The following is a 20,475-nucleotide window of genomic DNA, read 5'->3' as shown; positions in this document are numbered from 1 at the left end:
TTTTAAAAATAATTCTATCAATGGCCATTGACTTCTACTGATGCTTCTTTAATCTCCAGCTGGTATGGTTCTCTTCCTTTTTAAACTTTAGATATCCAACCAACACTTTCTAGAACATTTTTTAGTATTTCCCTTAGGATACTGTATAAGGAAGGAGAAAGAAAAACAGGAGTTTGACACAGAACTAAAGCTTATTCAATGTAAAGGTTTTTGGGAGAAGCAAACTGGGATGGGCCCTGAGTGTCACTGCATATTCTTGGGCATGCCAAGAGTACAGGCCCCAACCCAGGCTTTCCTCAGGTATCATTGCAGAGAGCAACCTTAAGGGATGAGGTAATGCCTCTCTGGTTAAAGAGCAACCTGGTTCCACTTGCCATAAAAGCCAAAGATTCCCAAAGCTCAATGTTCCTCTCCTATATCATGCAGGCATCTACAGGGGCCCTCTGCCTTACCCTTGTGGGACTTGAGGGACATAGGTAACAGTAACAAATCAGCACAAAGCTCATGATGAGCTGGGAGTAAGAAAGTCCTTCGACTCCGACTCAGACATCTCATGTGTTCTGCCAGCATTCATGAAATAGGCAGTTGTTAGCTGGTAAGTGCAGTTGACCTTTGAACAACATGGGTCTGAACTGTATGAGTCCACTTTAATGCAGATTTTTTTTCAGTAAATATAATGGAAAAATTTTTGGAGATTGTGACAATTTGGAAAAATTCACAAACTTTATAGCCTAGAAATTTTTAAAAAAGAACATTAGGTATGTCACAAATTCATAAACATATGTAGGTACTAGTCTGTGTTATTATTTATTACCATAAAACAGCACAAATCTATTATAAAAGTTAAAATTTATCAAAACTTAATGCACATGCTTACAGAGCATACATGGCACCATTTGCAGTTGAGAGAAATGTAAACAAATGTACAGATGCTGTATTAAATCTTAAGTGCATAAAAGTAACTTAGTACATACTGTACTATTGTAATAATTTACGGCCACCTCCTGTTGCTATAACTATGAGTTTAAGTGCTGCAAGTATCCACTTAAAATGCTATGGGACACTAATCATCTCTGTGTGAGCAGTTCATCTCTCTGGTAAATTGCCTATTGCAGTAAAAAGTAATCTCTTGTGGTTCTGTAGTGTTTTTCATTGTGTTTAGTGCAATACTGTAAACATTGAATAACGCCATGGCACCCATACAAAGTGCCGCTAGTGATGTTGGAAGTGCTCCTAAGAAGCAGAGAAAATTCGTGACATTATAAGAAAAAGTTGAAATGCTTGACATGTATTGTAGATTGAAGTCTGCAGCTGTGGTTGCCCATCATTTCAAGATAAATGAATTCAGCTTAAGAACCACTGTAAAAAAGAAAAGAAAATTCATGAATCTATCACTGTAGCTACACCAGCAAGCGTGGAAAACTTACACTTCTAGCAAAATACCTTTTTATCTAGTATTGAAAATGCAGTTTTTCTGTGGGTAAAGGATTGCTGTAAGAAAGGCACACCTATAAACTGTGATGTGAATTGAGAAAAAGGGAAGTCATTACATGACAACTTAGAGCAAAACGAAGGTGAAGGATGTAAAACTGAAGATTTTAATGCCAGCAAAGGATGGTTAGATAATTTTAAGAAGAGGGTTGGCTTTAAAATGTAAAGATAACAAAAGAAGCAGCTTCTACCAACCAAGAGGCAGCAGACAAGTTCTCAGATGCCATTAAGAAAATCATTGAGGAGACAGAGTATCTGCCTCAACAGGTTTCTAATGTGGATCAAAGTGTCCTATTCTGGAAAAAAAATTTCACAAAGGACATTTATTAGTAAGGAAGAGAAGTGAGCACCTGAATTTAAGGCAGGAAGGGATAGGCTACCTCTACTCTTTTGTGCAAATTGTTGGGGCGGGGGTGTCGTTCATGACTGCCCTTATCTATAAAGCTGCTCATCCTGGAGTTGAAGGGAAAAGAAAAACATCAGCTGTCAGTCATAGTTGTACAACAAGAAGGCCAAGACAGTGAGAACCCTTTTTCTGGATTGGTTCCATCAATGCTTTGTCCCTGAAGTCAGGAATTACCTTTTACATTTTTTTCCTGATATTGGACAGTGCCTCTGGCCACCCAAAATCCCGTGGGTTCAACACTGAAGCTGTCAATGTGTCCTACTTGACCCCAAACACAATGTCTTTAATTCAGTCTCTAGATCCTTGGCTCATAAGAACCTTTAAGGTTTATTACACAAGGTACTCCATGGAAAGGATTGTCAATGCCATGGAAGAGAACTCTGATAGAGAGAGCATTATGATAGTCTGGAAGGATTACACCACTGAAGATGTCATCATTGTTACCAAAAAAGTTGTGAAGGTTATCAAGATTGAAATAATAAATTCCTGCTGGAGAAAACCATATAGATATTGAGGATGACTTCATAGGATTTATCACAAAGCCAATCAAAGAAATCATGAATGATATTATGGATATGGCAAAAAAAAAAAAAAAAGTGAAAAGTGAAGGGTTTCAAGATCTGGATCTTGGAGAAATTTAAGAGCTAATAGATACCACGTCAGAAGAATTAACAGAATAAGACTTGGTGGAGATTGGTGCTTCCAAACCAGTGCCACATAACAAGAAAGAAGACATAGAAAAGGCAGTGCCAGAAAACAAATTGACATTAGACAATCTGGCAGAAGGCTTCCATTTATTCAAGACTGCTTTTGACATCTTGATACAGGCACTGAAACTAAAGCAGTGGAAGAAAGATCTTATCATATAGAACATTTTTAGAGAAATGAAAAAAAGCAAAAAATCAGACAGAATTACAATGCATTTTCATAGTTTCACTGAGTGTCCTGACTCTCTTTCCTCCCCTTCTGTTCTCCATCTCTTTTGGCTCTGTTGCCCCTGAGACAGGAGACCAACCCCTCCTTTTTCTCCTTCTCCTCAGCCTGTTCAGTGTGAAGATGAACAAGATGAAGACTTTTATGATGATACACTTCCATGTAATGAAAAGTAAATATAGTTTCTCTTATTACTTTCTTAGTAACATTTTCTTTTCTCTAGATGACTTTATTGTGAGAATACAAAACATATACAAAATATGTGTTAATTGACTGTTTATGTTATTGGTAATGCTTCCAGTCAACATGGGCTATTAGCAAGTATGCTTTGTGGGAGTCAGAAGTTATACTCCTGTTGCACAGGGTACTGGCATGTCCTAACCCCACATTATTAAATGTTCAACTGTAGGGTAACACCCCTGATCCTGACAGAAGCTGACAGAGGAACTCTAACAGGTTGATTATTTTTATCATAAATGGTTATAAGGGAAACAGAAAACTATAAGGATCATTTTTGCATATTGCAATTTAAAAAATCCATGAGCAGCCTGGCATTTTAGAGCCTTGTTGCAACTTGGGTACATTCTTTTCCCTCCCTCCCTTCCTCCTTTCCTTCTTCACTCCCTCTTTCTTTTCTTTTCTTTTTTTTTTTTTCCAAATAGAACCTTTATTACTTTTCAAATCACCTCTTACACTTTCTTGCCAAATGCTTTTGGAGCAGGTGCTTTCTGGGCTGGAGATTTTTGACCCTTCTGAGCTCTTGGAGGAGGTGCTGCCTTCTGGCCTGTGGCTTTCTGGACAGGAACCTTCTGAGCTGGGGCCTTCTTGCCCGCAGAGGTCGTTTTTGTTTGGCTTGTTTGTTTTTTGCTAGAACTTTAACAGCAGCAGCTGCACCCTTCATGGCAGGACGTTTTTTGGGAGAAGCTTACAGGAGAGCTGCCTTTTGAGGCTTCTTAACTTCATTCTTGATTATTTTGTTCCTCATTTTCTTTGCCTTCATAACTTTAAAATGATCAAAATCTATCATCTTGGCTTTCCCTTCTCTGGCTTCAATATTCTTGGCCCACTGTGTGGCTGCTCATTTTGTACTAATGTTTACCTTCTGCCAGGCTTGTTGGACATACTTCTGGGGGCACTGTTTGGAAACTTGAGGATGAAATCAGCATGCACTTGAAAGGCATGGCTTGTCTCCTCATTTAAGTGCAAGGTCCGTCAACCAAAGCCCTGTTCTGATCAATAACATCTACAATTGTGACCAATTTTCTGGCACAAGGTCCAAAGGGATGTAGGCCACACAACCAATCTCCACGAAGCACCTGAACACCAGGTTGATGGCATTAGGTGAGAAGGAAGAAGACTGGGTGCATTTTTTCACAAAATATTAGTTATTGACAGGGCATGGTGGCTCACGCCTGTAATCCCAGCACTTTGGGAGACCCAGGTTGGTGGATCACTTGAGGTCAGGAGTTTGAGACCAGCCTGATCAACATGGCGAGACCCCATCTTTAATAAAAGTACAAAAATTAGCCAGGTGTTGTGGTGGGCACCTGTAATCTCAGCTCCTCAGGAGACTGAGGCAGAGAATCACTTGAACCTGCAAGGCAGAGGCTGTGGTGAGTCAAGATCGTGCCACTGCACTTCAGCCTGGGCAATAGAGCAAGACCCTGTACTCCAGCCTGGGCGACAGAGCAAGACCTTGTCTCAAAAACAAATAATAAATATATATTTAGTTATCACTGTAACCCTGACTTCTAAATCTTCAGAGTTACTTTATGCTTGTTAAAAATAGAATCCCCTTTATTGTTCCAGACCTATATGATTAATCATGGTTTTAAAGCCATATATATATATATATTTTTTTTTTTGAGACAAAGTCTTGCTCTGTTGTCCAGGCTGGAGTACAGTGGCGTGATCTCGGCTAACTGCAGCCTCTGCCTCCTGGGTTCAAGCAATTCTCCTGCCTCAGCCTCCTGAGTAGCTACAGGCACATGCTGCCATGCCCAGGTAATTTTTGTATTTTTGGTAGAGATGGGGTTTCACCATGTTGGCCAGGATGGTCTTGATCTCCTGATTTGTGATCTGCCTGCCTCTGCCTCCCAAAGTGTTGGCATGAACCACTGCACCCAGCCTAAAGCCAGATTATTTTTATAAAATTTTAGTGAGCAGGTACCCAGTTGACATGATTGAAAATGATTCATGTATAGAGAATCACAGTATCACAAAATCACAAAAAGTGGAATGAGGTGGCTCAATGGCAATTCACTCAGGATATATGCTTTGAGAACCTGTGGCAGGCAGAGTGCCAAGAGCTGGATGGTCAGACCCAATTTTGCCAGTGAAGATTGACTCTTAAAAATGGTAAACCAGTCACTCTAACTCACTGGTAGTGTTGTTTGATAAAGTTCTTAATGTTATTTTACACCATGTTAAGAAGCTAAATGAACTCTCTTCCCAGCCCTCACTTGTGGAAACCGGGGTGGACAGGAAAGTGACTAACTCCCTCCATTCTTATGGCTGATTTCAAATATTTGAATGCTGCACAATACCTAGCTCACAATAGACACAAAACTGAACTTTTAAATGAGTAAAGAATGAAATGAATTAAATCTAGGCTGAGCCAGAACAAGAACCCAGGTTTCTTTTTCTTCAAACCAATGCTTGTCACATTGTTCATAGATCAGAGTTTTCTGAACCAGTCATTTGCAGACCACTTTAAATTAACCATTTAATTAAATTAACCATATAATTAAAATTTATAATTTTTGCAACTTTAAATTAATCACTTAATTAAAGTCAGTTTTGAACCTAGCTTTATTCTAAGCAAAATGTTAACATCTGTGAATTGAGAATTAGATGTATTATTCATATTTACTATAATGAAACAAATATGTAACTATTTTTCTTTTATTTTTTTATTTTTTATTTTTTATTGCATTTTAGGTTTTGGGGTACATGTGCAGAGCATGCAATACAGTTGCATAGGTACACACATGGCAGTGTGTTTTGTTTGCTTTCTCCCCTTCACCCATATTTGGCATTTCTCCCCAGGCTATCCCTCCCCAACTCCCCCTCCCACGGGCCCTCCCCTTTTCCTCCACAATAGACCCCAGTGTTTAGTACTCCCCTCCCTGTGTCCATGTGTTCTCATTTTTCATCACTCACCTATGAGTGAGAACATGCAGTGTTTCATTTTCTGTTCTTGTGTCAGTTTGCTGAGAATGATGTTCTCCAGATTCCTCCATGTCCCTACAAACGACACGAACTCATCATTTCTGATTGCTGCATAATATTCCATGGTGTATATGTGCCACATTTTCCCAATCCAGTCTATCATCAATGGGCATTTGGGTTGATTCCAGGTCTTTGCTATTGTTAACAGTGCTGCAATGAACATTCGTGTGCATGTGTCTTTATAGTAGAACGATTTATAGTCCTTTGGATATATACCCAGTAATGGGATTGCTGGGTCAAATGGAATTTCTATTTCTAAGGCCTTGAGGAATCGCCACACTGTCTTCCACAATGGTTGGACTAATTTACACTCTCACCAACAGTGTAAAAGTGTTCCTTTTTCTCCACATCCTCTCCAGCATCTGTTGTCTCCAGATTTTTTAATGATCGCCATTCTAACTGGCATGAGATGGTATCTCAATGTGGTTTTGATTTGCATCTCTCTGATGACCAGTGACGATGAGCATTTTTTCATATGATTGTTGGCCTCATATATGGCTTCTTTCGTAAAGTGTCTGTTCATATCCTTTGGCCACTTTTGAATGGGCTTGTTTGTTTTTTTCCTGTAAATCCGTTTGAGTTCTTTGTAAATTCTGGATATCAGCCCTTTGTCAGATGGGTAAACTGCAAAAATTTTTTCCCATTCTGTTGGTTGCCAATTCACACTAGAGAGGGTTTCTTTTGCTGTGCAGAAGCTGTGGAGTTTGATTAAGTCCCATTTGTCTATTTTGGCTTTTGTTGCCAATGCTTTTGGTGTTTTGTTCATGAAGTCCTTGCCTACTCCTATGTGCTGGATGGTTTTGCCTAGATTTCCTTCTAGAGTTTTTATGGTGCCAGGTCTTATGTTTAAGTCTTTAATCCATCTGGAGTTAATTTTGGTGTAAGGGGTCAGGAAGGGGTCCAGTTTCTGCTTTCTGCACATGCCTAGCCAGTTTTCCCAGCACCATTTGTTGAACAGGGAATCTTTCCCCATTGCTTGTTTTTGTTGGGTTTATCAAAGATTGTATGGTTGTAGCTATGTTGTGTCGCCTCTGATGCCTCTGTTCCATTGGTCTATATCTCTGTTTTGCTACCAGTACCATGCTGTTTTGATTACTGTAGCCTTGTAGTATAGTTTGAAATCCGGTAGTGTGATGCCCCCCGCTGTGTTCTTTTTGCTTAGAATTGACGTGGCTATGTGGGCTCTCTTTTGGTTCCATATGAAGTTCATGGTGTTTTTTTCCAGTTCTGTGAAGAAAGTCAATGGTAGCTTGATGGGTATAGCGTTGATTCTGTAAATTACTTTGGGCAGTATAGCCATCTTCATGATATTAATTCTTCCTAACCATGAACATGGAATATTTCTCCATCTGTTTGTGTCCTCTCTGATTTCGTTGAGCAGTGGTTTGTTGTTTTCCCTGAAGAGGTCCCTTACGTTCCTTGTGAGTTGTATTCCAAGGTATTTTATTCTTTTTGTCACAATTGTGAATGGCAGTTTGTTCTTGATTTGGCTTTCTTTAAGTCTGTTATTGGTGTAGAGGAAGGCTTGTGATTTTTGCAGATTGATTTTATATACTGAGACTTTGCTGAAGTTGCTTATCAGTTTCAGGAGTTTTTGGGCTGAGGCAATGGGGTCTTCTAGGTATACTATCATGTCATCTGCAAATAGAGACAATTTGGCTTCCACCTTTCCTATTTGAATACCCTTTATTTCTTTTTCTTGCCTGATTGCTGTGGCTAGAACTTCCAGTACTATATTGAATAGGAGTGGTGAAAGAGGACATCCTTGTCTAGTGCCGGATTTCAAAGGGAATGCTTCCTGTTTTTGCACATTCAGTATAAAATTGACTGTTGGTTTGTCATAAATAGCTTTTATTACTTTGAGATACGTTCCATCGATACTGAGTTTATTGAGGGTTTTTAGCATAAAGGGCTGTTGAATTTTGTCAAATGCCTTCTCTGCATCAATTGAGATAATCATGTGGTTTTTGTTTTTGGTTCTGTTTATGTGGTGAATTACGTTTATAGACTTGCATATGTTGAACCAGCCTTGCATCCCTTGGATGAATCCTACTTGATCATGATGAATAAGTTTTTTGATTTGCTGTTGCAATCAGCTTGCCAATATTTTATTGAGGATTTTTGCATCTATGTTCATCATGGATATTGGCCTGAAGTTTTCTTTTCTTGTTGGGTCTCTGCTGAGTTTTGGTATCAGGATGATATTGGTCTCATAGAATGATTTGGGTAGGATTCCCTCTTTTTGGATTATTTGGAATAGTTTCAGAAGAAATGGTACCAGCTCCTCTTTGTGTGTCTGGTAGAATTCAGCTGTGAACCCATCTGGACCTGGGCTTTTTTTGTGTGGTAGGCTCTTAATTGCTGCCTCGACTTCTGCCCTTGTTATTGGTCTATTCATAGTTTCAGCTTCCTCCTGGTTTAGGCTTGGGAGGACACAGGAGTCCAGGAATTTATCCATTTCTTTGAGGTTTACTAGTTTATGTGCATAGAGTTTTTTGTAATATTCTCTTATGATGGTTTGAATTTCTGTGGAATCTGTGGTGATTTCTCCTTTATCATTTTTTATTGCATCTATTTGGTTGTTCTCTCTTTTCTTTTTAATCAGTCTGGCTAGTGATCTGTCTATTTTGTTGATCTTTTCAAAAAACCAGCTCTTGGTTTCATTGATTTTTTGGAGCATTTTTCGTGTCTCAATCTCCTTCAGTTCATCTCTGATCTTAGTTATTTCTTGTCTTCCGCTGGGTTTTGAGTTTTTTTTATCTTTCTCCTCTAGCTCTTTCAGTTTTGACGATAGGGTGTCAATTTTGGATCTCTCCATTCTTCTCATATGGGCACTTATATACTTTCCTCTAGAGACTGCTTTAAATGTGTCCCAGAGATTCTGGCATGTTGTGTCTTCGTTCTCATTGGTTTCGAAGAACTTCTTTATTTCTGCCTTCATTTCATTGTTTATCCAGTCAACATTCAAGAGTCAGTTGTTCAGTTTCCATGAAGCTGTGCAGTTCTGGGTTGGTTTCTGAATTCTGAGATCTAACTTGATTGCACTATGGTCTGAGAGGCTGTTTGTTATGATTTCAGTTGTTTTGCATTTGCTGAGGAATGCTTTACTTCCAATTATGAGGTCAATTTTAGAGTAGGTGTGATGTGGTGCTGAGAAGAATGTATATTCTGTGGATTTGTGGTGGAGAGTTCTGTAAATGTCTATCAGGTTTGCTTGCTCCAGGTCTGAGTTCAAGCCCTGGATATCCTTGTTGATTTTCTGTCTGGTTGATCTGTGTAATATTGACAGTGGAGTGTTAAAGTCTCCCACTATTATTGTGTGGGAGTCTAAGTCTCTTTGTAAGTCATTAAGAACTTGCCTTATGTAACTGGGTGCTCCTGCATTGGGTCCATATATGTTTAAGATCGTTAGCTCTTCTTGTTGTATCGATCCTTTTACCATTATGTAATGGCCTTCTTTGTCTCTTTTGATCTTTGTTGCTTTAAAGTCTACTTTATCAGAGATGAGAATTGAAACTCCTGCTCTTTTTTGCTCTCCATTTGCTTGGTAAGTCTTCCTCCATCCCTTTATTTTGAGCCTTTGTGTATCCTTGCATGTGAGATGGGTTTCCTGGATACAGCACACTGATGGGTTTTGACTTTTTATCCAATTTGCCAGTCTGTGTCTTTTGATTGGTGCATTTAGTCCATTTACATTTAGGGTTAATATTGTTATGTGTGAATTTGATACTGCCATTTTGATGCTAGCTGGCTGTTTTGCCTGTTAGTTGTTGTAGATTCTTCATTATGTTGATGCTCTTTAGCATTTAGTGTGATTTTGGAATGGCTGGTACTGGTTGTTCCTTTCTATGTGTAGTGCCTCTTTCAGGAGCTCTTGTAAAGCAGGCCTGGTGGTGACAAAATCTCTGAGTACTTGCTTGTTCGCAAAGGATTTTATTTTTCCTTCACGTCTGAAGCTCAGTTTGGCTGGATATGAAATTCTGGGTTGAAAGTTCTTTTCTTTAAGGATGTTGAATATTGGCCCCCATTCTCTTCTGGCTTGTAGTGTTTCTGTCGAGAGATCTGCTGTGAGTCTGATGGGCTTCCCTTTGTGGGTGACCCGACCTTTCTCTCAGACTGCCCTTAGTATTTTCTCCTTTATTTCAACCTTGTTAAATCTGACGATTATGTGCCTTGGGGTTGCTCTTCTTGCGGAATATCTTTGTGGTGTTCTCTGTATTTCCTGCAATTGAGTGTTGGCCTGTCTTGCTAGGTGGAGGAAATTTTCCTGGATAATGTCCTGAAGAGTATTTTCCAGCTTGGATTCATTCTCTTCGTCCCCTTCTGGTACGCCTATCAAACGTAGGTTAGGTCTCTTCACATAGTCCCACATTTCTTGGAGACTTTGTTCATTCCTTTTTGCGCTTTTTTCTCTGATCTTGGTTTCTCGTTTAATTTCATTGAGTTGGTCTTCGACTTCTGATATTCTTTCTTCTGCTTGGTCAATTCGGCTATTGAAACTTGTGCATGCTTCACGAAGTTCTCGTATTGTGTGTTTCAGCTCCTTTAATTCATTCATATTTCTCTCTAAGGTATCCATTCTTGTTATCATTTCCTCAAATCTTTTTTCGAGGTTCTTGGTTTCTTTGCATTGATTTAAAACATGTTCTTTTAGCTCACAAAACTTTCTCATTATCCACCTTCTGAAGTCTAATTCTGTCCTTTCCTCACAGTCATTCTCCATCCAGCTTTGTTCCCTTGCTGGTGAGGAGTTTTGGTCCTTTCTAGGCGGCGAGGTGTTCTGGTTTTGGGTGTTTTCCTCCTTTTTGCGCTGGTTTCTTCCCATCTTTGTGGATTTATCCACCTGTCGTCTGTGTAGTTGCTGACTTTTCGATTGGGTCTCTGAGTGGACACCCAGATTGTTGTTGATGAAGTATTTCTGTTACTTGGTTTTCCTTCTACCAGTCTAGCCCCTTTGCTGTATGACTGCTGAGGTCCACTCCAGGCCCTGCTTGTCTGGGGTGCACCTATAGCAGCTGCGGAACAGCGAGGGATGCTACTAGTTTCTTTTTCTGCTATCTTTTTCCCAGAATGATGCCTGCCAAATGTCAGTCTTTTGAATATAGAGGGGTCAGGGAGCTGCTTGAGGAGACAATCTGTACTTTGTAGGAGCTCAAGTGCTGAGCTGTGAGCTCTGTTGTTCATTCAGGGCTGTTAGGCTGCTATGTTTAATTCTGCTGCAACATAATTCATAAAAAAACCCTTTTTTTCTCCGATGATCTGTCTGGGGGGGGTTGGGGCTTTCCTCGTGAGTGTCCGCCTCACTGTCCTGCCCAGCTAGGAGGCAGTCTAGTCACTATTTGCCTGCCGAGGCTCCACCCTGCTAGTGTGAGTTTCGCCCTGTTGCTGCAGGCTCTGCCCTTCTGCTGCGGTCTCCGCCCTGTTGCCACGGGCTACGCCCTGCGGCGGAGTCTCTCTGTTGTACCGGGTTGCCTTGGCAATGGCAGGCTGCGTCAGCAATGGGCATGTACCTCAGTAGGGGCTGATTGCCTCGGTAATGGCGGACGCCCCTCCCCCATGGAGCTGTGCTTTAAGAAAACCTCCTCATCGGGAGCGTTTGGAATCGCCGTTTTGTTTGTTGCACTGTGCTACCCCGGACACTGTGTCCCTGGGATTTCTTGGGCTGGCTCACTGTCCAAGTCCCATTCAGTCTCAAGTTCAGCCCTCTCAGGTCTCAGTTTGCCGGTTCAACAGGGCACCCGTAAAAGTGCGCTTTTGTATGGAGCACTGTGGAGCGCCTCTGTGCTCCGGCGTGGGCCGGAGCCATACCAACTGCCGGCTACACCAGCCAAGGCCTCTGCCTGGTGTCCTGCGTCTCTTTTATACCTGGGAATTTCCCCATTCTGTGGGCAACTAAGATCCGTCTGGAAATTCGTCCCCGACTCTCATGTAACTATTTTTAAAAGTTCATCTTGTATAACCAGATGTATAACCCATTTTGGGGGAAATGCTAATTAGAAAATACTGTCTAGAGAAAAATAAGGAGTGTAAACCAAAAAGTATCTGAGACAGGTCTCAATCAATTTAGAAGTCTATTTTGCTAAGGTTAAGGACATACCTAGAATGAAAGAACAAAGAATCAGAGAAACAGTCTGTAGTCTGCTGCTTTCTCCAAGGATGACTTTGAGAGATTCAATATTTAAAGGGGAAAAGTGGGCTGGAGAAGAAAGAGCAAGGCTATAGTAATCTACATGTTGCAGAAGAAAAGGTGCAGTTAAGGCAATGGTGAATTATTTACTCATCTTGTGCTCAGCAAATCAGCACTTTACATAAGATGGGATGAACATAGAGTAGCTACCTATGGAGATATTTAACCTCTTATCTGTAGCTACCTATGGAGATATTTAACCTTTTATCTGTAGCTATCTGCTTAGGAACAGAAGGAAAGGCAGCTTCTTGCATGACTCAGCTTTCAGCTTATTTTTCTACTTCTGGCAGAGTGAATTGAAGCCCCGAGTTTTTATTTTCATTTCACAGCACCCAAACTACACAGAATCATTCATAATTGTTTCCATTTTATGATAAAGTTCAAAGCTTGATTCCATAGAGACCTTGAAATCCTCTGAAATTCTTACTTGAGAAACTGTAAAAATACATTGGAAATTTCTTACATTTCCTCTATCTATTGAACAAATAAATAAAAATGATTGATCAAATTTATTTATTATTGGTTATTAAAAATTGTTATCTTGAGAAAATTATACATGAACACCTTAATTTACCAAATAGCTATATGATATACTGTTGGGTATAGTATACTAGTCTCTAGTATACAATAGGTCTACTTTTGAAATCAAGTTTTAACAAATAAGATATATTCTTTACTCACCAAATTTGAAATAGCATTCATTCTTCAATGAATTCAGTAACCTTTCAGGTGAAAAATATGAGTAAAAAAGAAAATGTGAGTTATTTAGGAATGAGATGAAACATGTTTTGCTAATTAATGAGCTTAAAGCATCAGAGAACACACCTGGTTATACTTGAAAGTTATTAAAAATGCTTCCATTTAGCATATTTCACCTATAAATATCCACAGTATGTTTAGAACCCTCTAATTATTTGTGACAAAATAGCAGCTTGTATGTGCACAATGAGAGTGTGTCAGACTGGAAGATCAAAAACATCTTGGAAGTTCTCTACTTCATTATTTACCATTTCTTCCTCTACATAATACATTGCCTTGTAGAGTTTTCAATTAGGACTTCCCCCGTTCTCTATGAAAACAATTTTAATTTTGTGCCTTTTTAAAGATGAACTATATTATCAATATTCACATAGTCCAGGTCACATGAATGGTCACCTTATAATTAAATATTTCTATGCAATCTTAGTGGTTTCTATTTCTACTTATAGCCTTTCCTTATTCAGAAGAGGAAATTTTTTATGGCCAAGTAATTTTTAAAACAATTTTTTACTGAAAAATATAATACAAATATAGAACCTGTATAAAATAAATTTGTAGTTTAATGAATGTTTATTTCATGAGTTTGTCAAAACCTCAACTCTCTTTTTTTATGCTACACTTAGATGTACTGTTTCTTTAGGCACTTTTTGGTCATTTCAAAGAGGGTTTTCCTCCCTAATCACATTAAGATACATCTTAATGATCGGCAATGCTATTTTATCAAATTTGAACATCTCATGAAAGATATATTACTCTTTAATCTTGTAGTTACCTTTTTGTACGTTACCTTTTCTAGATAGTTTCTAAAGACTTATTTTAAAGTTTAAATTATCTAGCAAACATAATTTGGTTCTGAAATTTGAAAAAGGTAAACACTCTAAAATAACTATATCCTACTTTATGGCAATGATTTTCCTGCATTTAAAATGTATTTTTGTCATCCAAACGTTCATCCAAAACAAACCATTGGTTTTTCTGTCTATTTAAAAAATATGCATTTGTGAACTCAAAAGTATCTGAGACAGGTCTCAATCAATTTAGAAAGTTTATTTTGCCAAGGTTAAGGATGTGCCCATAACACAGCCTTAGGAGGTCCTGACAATATGTTCCCACATATTGGAGTACTGCTTGCTTTTATACTTTTGAGGGAGACATAATACATCAATCAATACATGTTAGATGTACATTGGTTTGTTCTGGAAAGGCAGACAACTCGAAGTGGGGACTGCCAGTTTATAGATAGATTTAAAAATTTTCTGATTGGCTGTTGGTTGAAAGAGTTATTATGTAAAGACCAGGAATCAATAGAAAAGAATGTATGGGTTAAAATGATAAGGGATTATGAAGACCAAAGTTTTATCATGCAAATGAAGCCTCCAGGTAGTAGGTTTCAGAGATAATAGATTGCAAATGTTTCTTATCAGACTTCGGTCTGTGTTGATGCTAATGCTGCTTGTCTTTTCCTGAATTTTAAGAGGGAGGAGTGTATAATGAGGCATGTCTGAACCCCTTCACACCATGGCCCAATTAGAGTTTTAGGTTAGCTTTGGAATGCCCTTGGCTGAGAGGAAGGATCCATTCAGATAGTTGGGGGGCCTTATAATTTTATTTTTGGTTTACATATTTTAAATGTCCTTAAACTACAAGTTTTTTTCCCACTCCTTTTCATCCCAGTACAATTTATTTTATTTTTTCATTAAAAAAAATTTTTTTGAGTACATAATAGGTGGGTATATCGATAAGGGAGTGCAATTTATTTGGTAAAGGGCTTTTTTTTTTTTTTTAAATCTTTGTCCTGTAGTGTTTTCCATAGTCGGATTTTTTGTTTTTCTTTTGAGACAGAGTCTTATTCTGTCACCAGGGTGGAGTGCAGTGGCATGATCTTGGCTCACTGCACCCTCTACCTTCTGGGTTCAAGTGATTCTCCTGTCTTAGCCTCCCAAGTAGCTGGGATTACAGGTGCCCACCACCACACCAAGCTAATTTTTGTATTTTTAGTAGAAATGGGTTTTTGCCATGTTGGCCAGGCTGGTAACCTGACCTCAGGTGATCTGCCTGCCTCGGCCTCTTAAAGTGCTAAGATTATAGGCATGAGCCATGGTGCCCTGCCTTATAGCTGGATTTTGAAACTTTTTTGCATAGATTTTACATATTTCTCAGTTCTCTGTATTCCCTGTTAAACTGATAATTTATGGGCTTGATTAAGTCGGGCTCCATATTTTTTTTATCAGACTTTCATTTATGGGCTTAAGTCAGGCTCCATATTTTTTTAATCAGACTTTCACAGGTGATGGTATATTCATTTTCCATTAGAAAGTAAATGATAGCTCTGTCTCTTTGTGATGCTCATAACACTGATGCTCAGTGTCTAGATAACTGTTTCTCCGTCATCTTTTTAACTATACCTCTCCCCTTAGGACCTTTTAAGACATTTTCTTAATGAAATTCTTCCTCTATGAAAATGTCTTTTGCCATACTTAGAAAACCTTTATTTCCTCAAGCATTTTTCAGTACAATGCTATTTTTCCTTTCCTTCTGGGACTCTGATAACTCAAATGTTAGATCTTTTTTTGGCCCTTAGGTTCCTGAGCTTTTGTTCATTTTTTGTTTCAATAATTTTTCTGTCTGTTGTTCAGATTGGATAATTTCTACTGAAATTATCAAATTCACTAATTCATCTTTCATCTTCATCCTGCCACTGATTTTTGGTAGAGAGTTCTAAATTTCATTAAAATTTTAATATGCAATTAATTTATTATTTTTCAGTTCCAAACATTTCCATTTGGTTTTTATTTATATCTCCTATTTACATTATTCATATTTACAATTATCATTTCTGTCTTAGGATTTTTCATGATTGCTTACACAGGTATTTTTGTAATAGCTGCTTAAAGTCATTTTCAGATAATTTCAACATTTGTGTCATCTCACTGTTGGTATTTGCTGTTACTCTCAAGGGAATTGAGATTTGCATGGTTCTTCATAAGCAGGATAATTGTGAATTAGATCCTGGGTATTTTGACTATTATGTTATAAGCCCCTGGGTCTTGTGTAAATCCTATGGAGAAGGTTGATATTTTTAATTTAGTAGGAACATGAGTTGGTTAGGTTGAGGCTCCAGGTTCCAATCTACCTTCTTTGGGTGGTGGTTCTAAAGTAATTTCAAATTGGAGTCTTTGCAGTTCTTTATTTTTATTTAATTCTAGCAGTCCTAATAACAGTTCAGTAAAGCAGGTATTATGATACTCATTTTACAAATAAAAGAGAGATTTGAATTCAGACTATGTCACTAGCTTTCTGACTGGATAAGACAGTCTTTGATCCTTTATTTCCTAATCTGTAAAATGGAATCGAAAATACATAGCTGACTAGATGGTTTGAGGACTAAGTAAAACAACACATGTAGCATACCTAGGACATTGTAAGACTCTAAAAAAATCATGGCTAGTTCTGATGGTTAATACTGAGTGTCAACTTGATTGGACTGAAGAGTGTAAAGTATTGATCGTGGGTGTGTCTGTGAGAGTGTTGCCAAATGAGATTAACATTTGAGTCAATGGACTGAGAAAGGCAGACCCACCCTTAATCTGGGTGGGTACCATCTAATCAGCTGCCAGCATGGCCAGGATATAAAGCAGGTAGAAAAACATGAAAAGTCTAGATTGGCTTAGCCTCCCAGCCTACATCTTTCTCCCACATTGGATGCTCCCTGCCATTGAACATTGAACTCCAAGATCTTCAACTTTGGGACTTGGACTGGCTTCCTTTCTCCTCAGCTTGCAGACAGCCTATTGTGGGACCTTGTGATCATGTGAGCTAATACTACCTAATACATTCCCATATAGATATAAGTTCTGTCTCTGTAGATAACCATAATATACTAGTCTTCTCATTTAAAAAAATCAACTTTATTGAGGAAAAATTACTATCGATGCACACATTTCAAGTTACAGAAGATGACTTTTGACATTCACATACACTGTGTAACCATCACCCCCATCAGTAAGATATTACAGGACATTTTCATTACCCCAAACAGTCTCATCATGCTCCTTTGAGTCAGCCCTCCTCTCAGCTTCTACCCTAGGCAATCACTGATCCGATTTCTGTCACAATTGATAAGTAAAGCACTAGAACTTTACATTAAGAAAACGATAAAGTCTGGATATTTTCACTCAACGTAAATATTTTAGATTCATCCATTAACAACGGTTTATTATTCATGTGTATCTCAGAAACGTATTCCTGTATAATGGCTGGCTGGTATTTCAGTATTTTTGGAATGTTTTTCTATTGTTGATTGACATAGCTCTTAGATACGCCGAATTCAAGTCATTTATTAATGTACTGTGACTATTTTTTCAAGCCTGTGAATTATCTTTCATTTTCACATGATGTCTTTCAGAGGGCAGAAAACCTCACTTTTCATAAAGTTCAATAATTAAAAATTATTTTAAAAATTAGTTTCTAATTTTTATGTGTGCGACTTTCCCTGTGACCCACAGTTTATTTAGAAGTACATAGTCTGATTTCCAACTATTTGGGGATTTACAAATATCATTCTGTTAATGATTTCTAGTTTAATTCCTTTGTGGGTAGAGACAATAATTTTTATGATTTCGATTATTTAAAATTTGCTGAGATTTGTCTTAGGATACACAGTGGAGTCTATTTTGATAAATGTTCCAAGTGCATTGGAAAAGAAAGTGTGTTCTTCAGTTATTGGGTGGAATGTTCTACAAATGTCCATTAGGGCAAGTTGGTTGATAGCACTGTTCAGGTCTTCTATATCAATAGTTAGGAAAATTGCTAGCCTTTTTCAAAATCACCTTTGTAGCTTTCAAAAATACTAATGCTTATATCTCACTCTGTGAGATTGTGATTTATTCTGAGGTGTGGTCTGTTCACTGGAATAATTAAAAGATTCCAGGTGATTCTAATACACTGAAAAGTTTGGGACATGAGTTCTGTACACTTACATTTTTCTGTATACTTGTTTTACAAATTGCAGAGCAGGAAGTAATGAACTGTTTGAGTTCAATAAATTTTTGATTCACTGCTATTTTGTGGCTCTGTGGTAAGGATTTTGCATCTTCTTGATGAATATGCCCCTTTCTCTCATTATTTTAATGTTACTTTCCCTAATTATCAGTGAAGGTAAACATTTTTAAAAAAGGCTTTCTGGCCATTCAGTTTTCTTCTTCTGTAAGTGGACTACTTATGTTATTTGCATATATTTATCTTGAGTTGTCTTTTTCTTACTGATTTGTCTGAATTCTTCATATTTTCAGAGTTTAACTATATTCTGCCAACCCGTGGCTTTTTAACTTGATTAGAGATGGCGTCTCTCCTGTTTATAAAACTTTTGCAGTTTAAAATAATCAATATTTTACATCTTTCCTTAATGAATCATGCAATTTCTTCCTAATGGTGATATCATAAAGACATGTGCTTTTCTTCTAAAAGATTAGAGTTTCGTTTTTCACATTTTGGGTCATTATTTCATTTGGAATTTAGTTTTGTTTCTGTTGTGGTATCAGAATCCAATTTCATATTTTTATATAAATAGCCAATTTAACTAAAACCACCATACTTTGTGTTTTCTATATCCCATGAACAGTTAGTGTACTAATTTGCACTTCCAACAGTAATGAATAATAGTTTTTTTCCACAGCCTTAGCACATTATTCCTCACTAGACACCTTTATTGTATACCAACTTCCAGGTGTCCTTTTTTCTAATTTCCTTTTTGTCTATTCTTGTGTCAATACCACTTTTTAAAAAGTTGCTTTAAAATAGAATTACCATATGATTCAACACAAATTAATACCCACTTCTGGGTATACATCCAAAAGAACTGAAAAGAGGGTCTCAAAGAGACATTTGCACACTCATGTCCATAGCAGTATTACTCACAATAGCCAAAATGTGGAAGCAACCTAAGTGTCCACTGATAGATGAATGATAAACAAAATGTGGTATAATACACATAATAAACAATATACAGAATACTATTCAACCTTAAACAGGAAGTTCTGCAACATGCTATAACATGGATGAACCCCGAGGACATTATGCTAAATGAAATAAGCCAGTCACAAAAGGGCAAATTCTGTATCATTCCACTTATGTGAAGCACCTAGAGTAGTCAAACTGATAAACAGAAAGTAAGATGATTACTGCCAGGAGTGAGGGGAGTAGGAAATGGAGGGTTGTTGTTTAATAGAGACAGAGTTTTAGTTTGGCAAGATGAAAAGAGAGATTGGTTCTGGAGACTGGTTGAACAACAGTGTGGAATGTATCTGATACTACTGATGTTAAAAATGGTTAAGATGGGAAATTTTATTCTATGTATATTTCACTACAATTAAAACTATTTAAAAATACTGTTCTAGCAAAAACAAAGTTTTTTAAAATAGTTTCTCTTGATCTTTGGTATCCTGCAATGTCACCATTGCATAGATTTCTTTGTATTAATTCTGCTCAAGAATAAGTACTTTTTGAACCTGAAAATTCAAATACTCCACAATCTTGGAAAATTCTTAATGATTATTCTTTGAATACTGACTGCGTCCATTCTCTCTAGTCTCTTTTTTTGGCATTTCTATTAGATTTATGTTGAATTTTTTTCATTTATTTAGCTCCTACATTGCATTCTAGTAAATTTCCTCAAATTGAATATTGTAGTCCCAGCCAAATGTAGTTCTCAAAACACTGAATGGAAGATCTTTTTATAGAGCTCTTAAAATGATTAAGGCAATGTGTCAGCAAACGGTGCCAGAAGTAAAAAGTCAAGAAACAGGGAGACATAAGGCTTGTCTCTACAGCTCAGGAGACTGTGCCAAAGCCAAAATAACAATGTATTGCTGTGATGCCTACCTTGTACTCAATGAATATTAAAGTAGGATGCCGCTTTGTGTCAAGTGCTAGATTACGATGAGTGGTGTCACAAAGATCACTCTACACTCAGAGTTTGGCACTTCATACCATATGTTTTACCTTGAGCAAGACATGTATCTACAATCAGGCTTCAGTTCCTTTCTGTGGGTTGCTGCTGGCTCCAACAGGTAAGGTGAGCAGACGTGCTATGCCTAAGTATCAATAGGGTATTTTCTCAATTCTAAAATATTAAATGGTCACGCACTACAGATTTAATAATAGTTTGGGAGGAGGGGAGTGAGGAAAGAAACATTCCACTAGCGCTACTTTATAAGCTTTCCGATTTTGGAAATAAGAAAAATATGAAAAAGTCTGCTCTTAGAATTGAGGAACCACGGTGTCGCACTGACTTTCTCTGTTCGGTTCGCAAACAATCTTTTCTTGAACTTGAATGACTTCTCGGTCGCTCATGCCAACCTGTTTCCTGACTTCTCCATTCTGAGATTCACACTTCAATTCTCAGGCTTCCTGTGAGACCTAAGGAGCCCCTTCACTAGGGCGGCTTCGCTTCGCTTCTGTACTGTCATTG

The 20,475-nt window shown here is 37.9% G+C and overlaps 1 protein-coding gene and 1 pseudogene across 2 annotated transcripts in view; one reads left to right on the top strand and one right to left on the bottom strand.

Moving 5' to 3' along the window:
- Positions 1 to 20,475, top strand: part of SCOC (short coiled-coil protein) — a 51,110-nt gene that overhangs the window by 19,662 nt on the left and 10,973 nt on the right. The gene's annotated exons all lie outside the window — the stretch shown is intronic.
- LOC100389247 (large ribosomal subunit protein eL14 pseudogene) lies at positions 3,520 to 20,357 on the bottom strand (annotated as a pseudogene).

The sequence above is a fragment of the Callithrix jacchus genome, chromosome 3, assembly GCF_049354715.1.
Source record: "Callithrix jacchus isolate 240 chromosome 3, calJac240_pri, whole genome shotgun sequence".
NCBI lineage: Eukaryota > Metazoa > Chordata > Mammalia > Primates > Cebidae > Callithrix > Callithrix jacchus.
The sequence above is the reverse complement of the archived record's forward strand: the minus strand, read 5'-3'. Positions and strand labels throughout refer to the sequence as shown.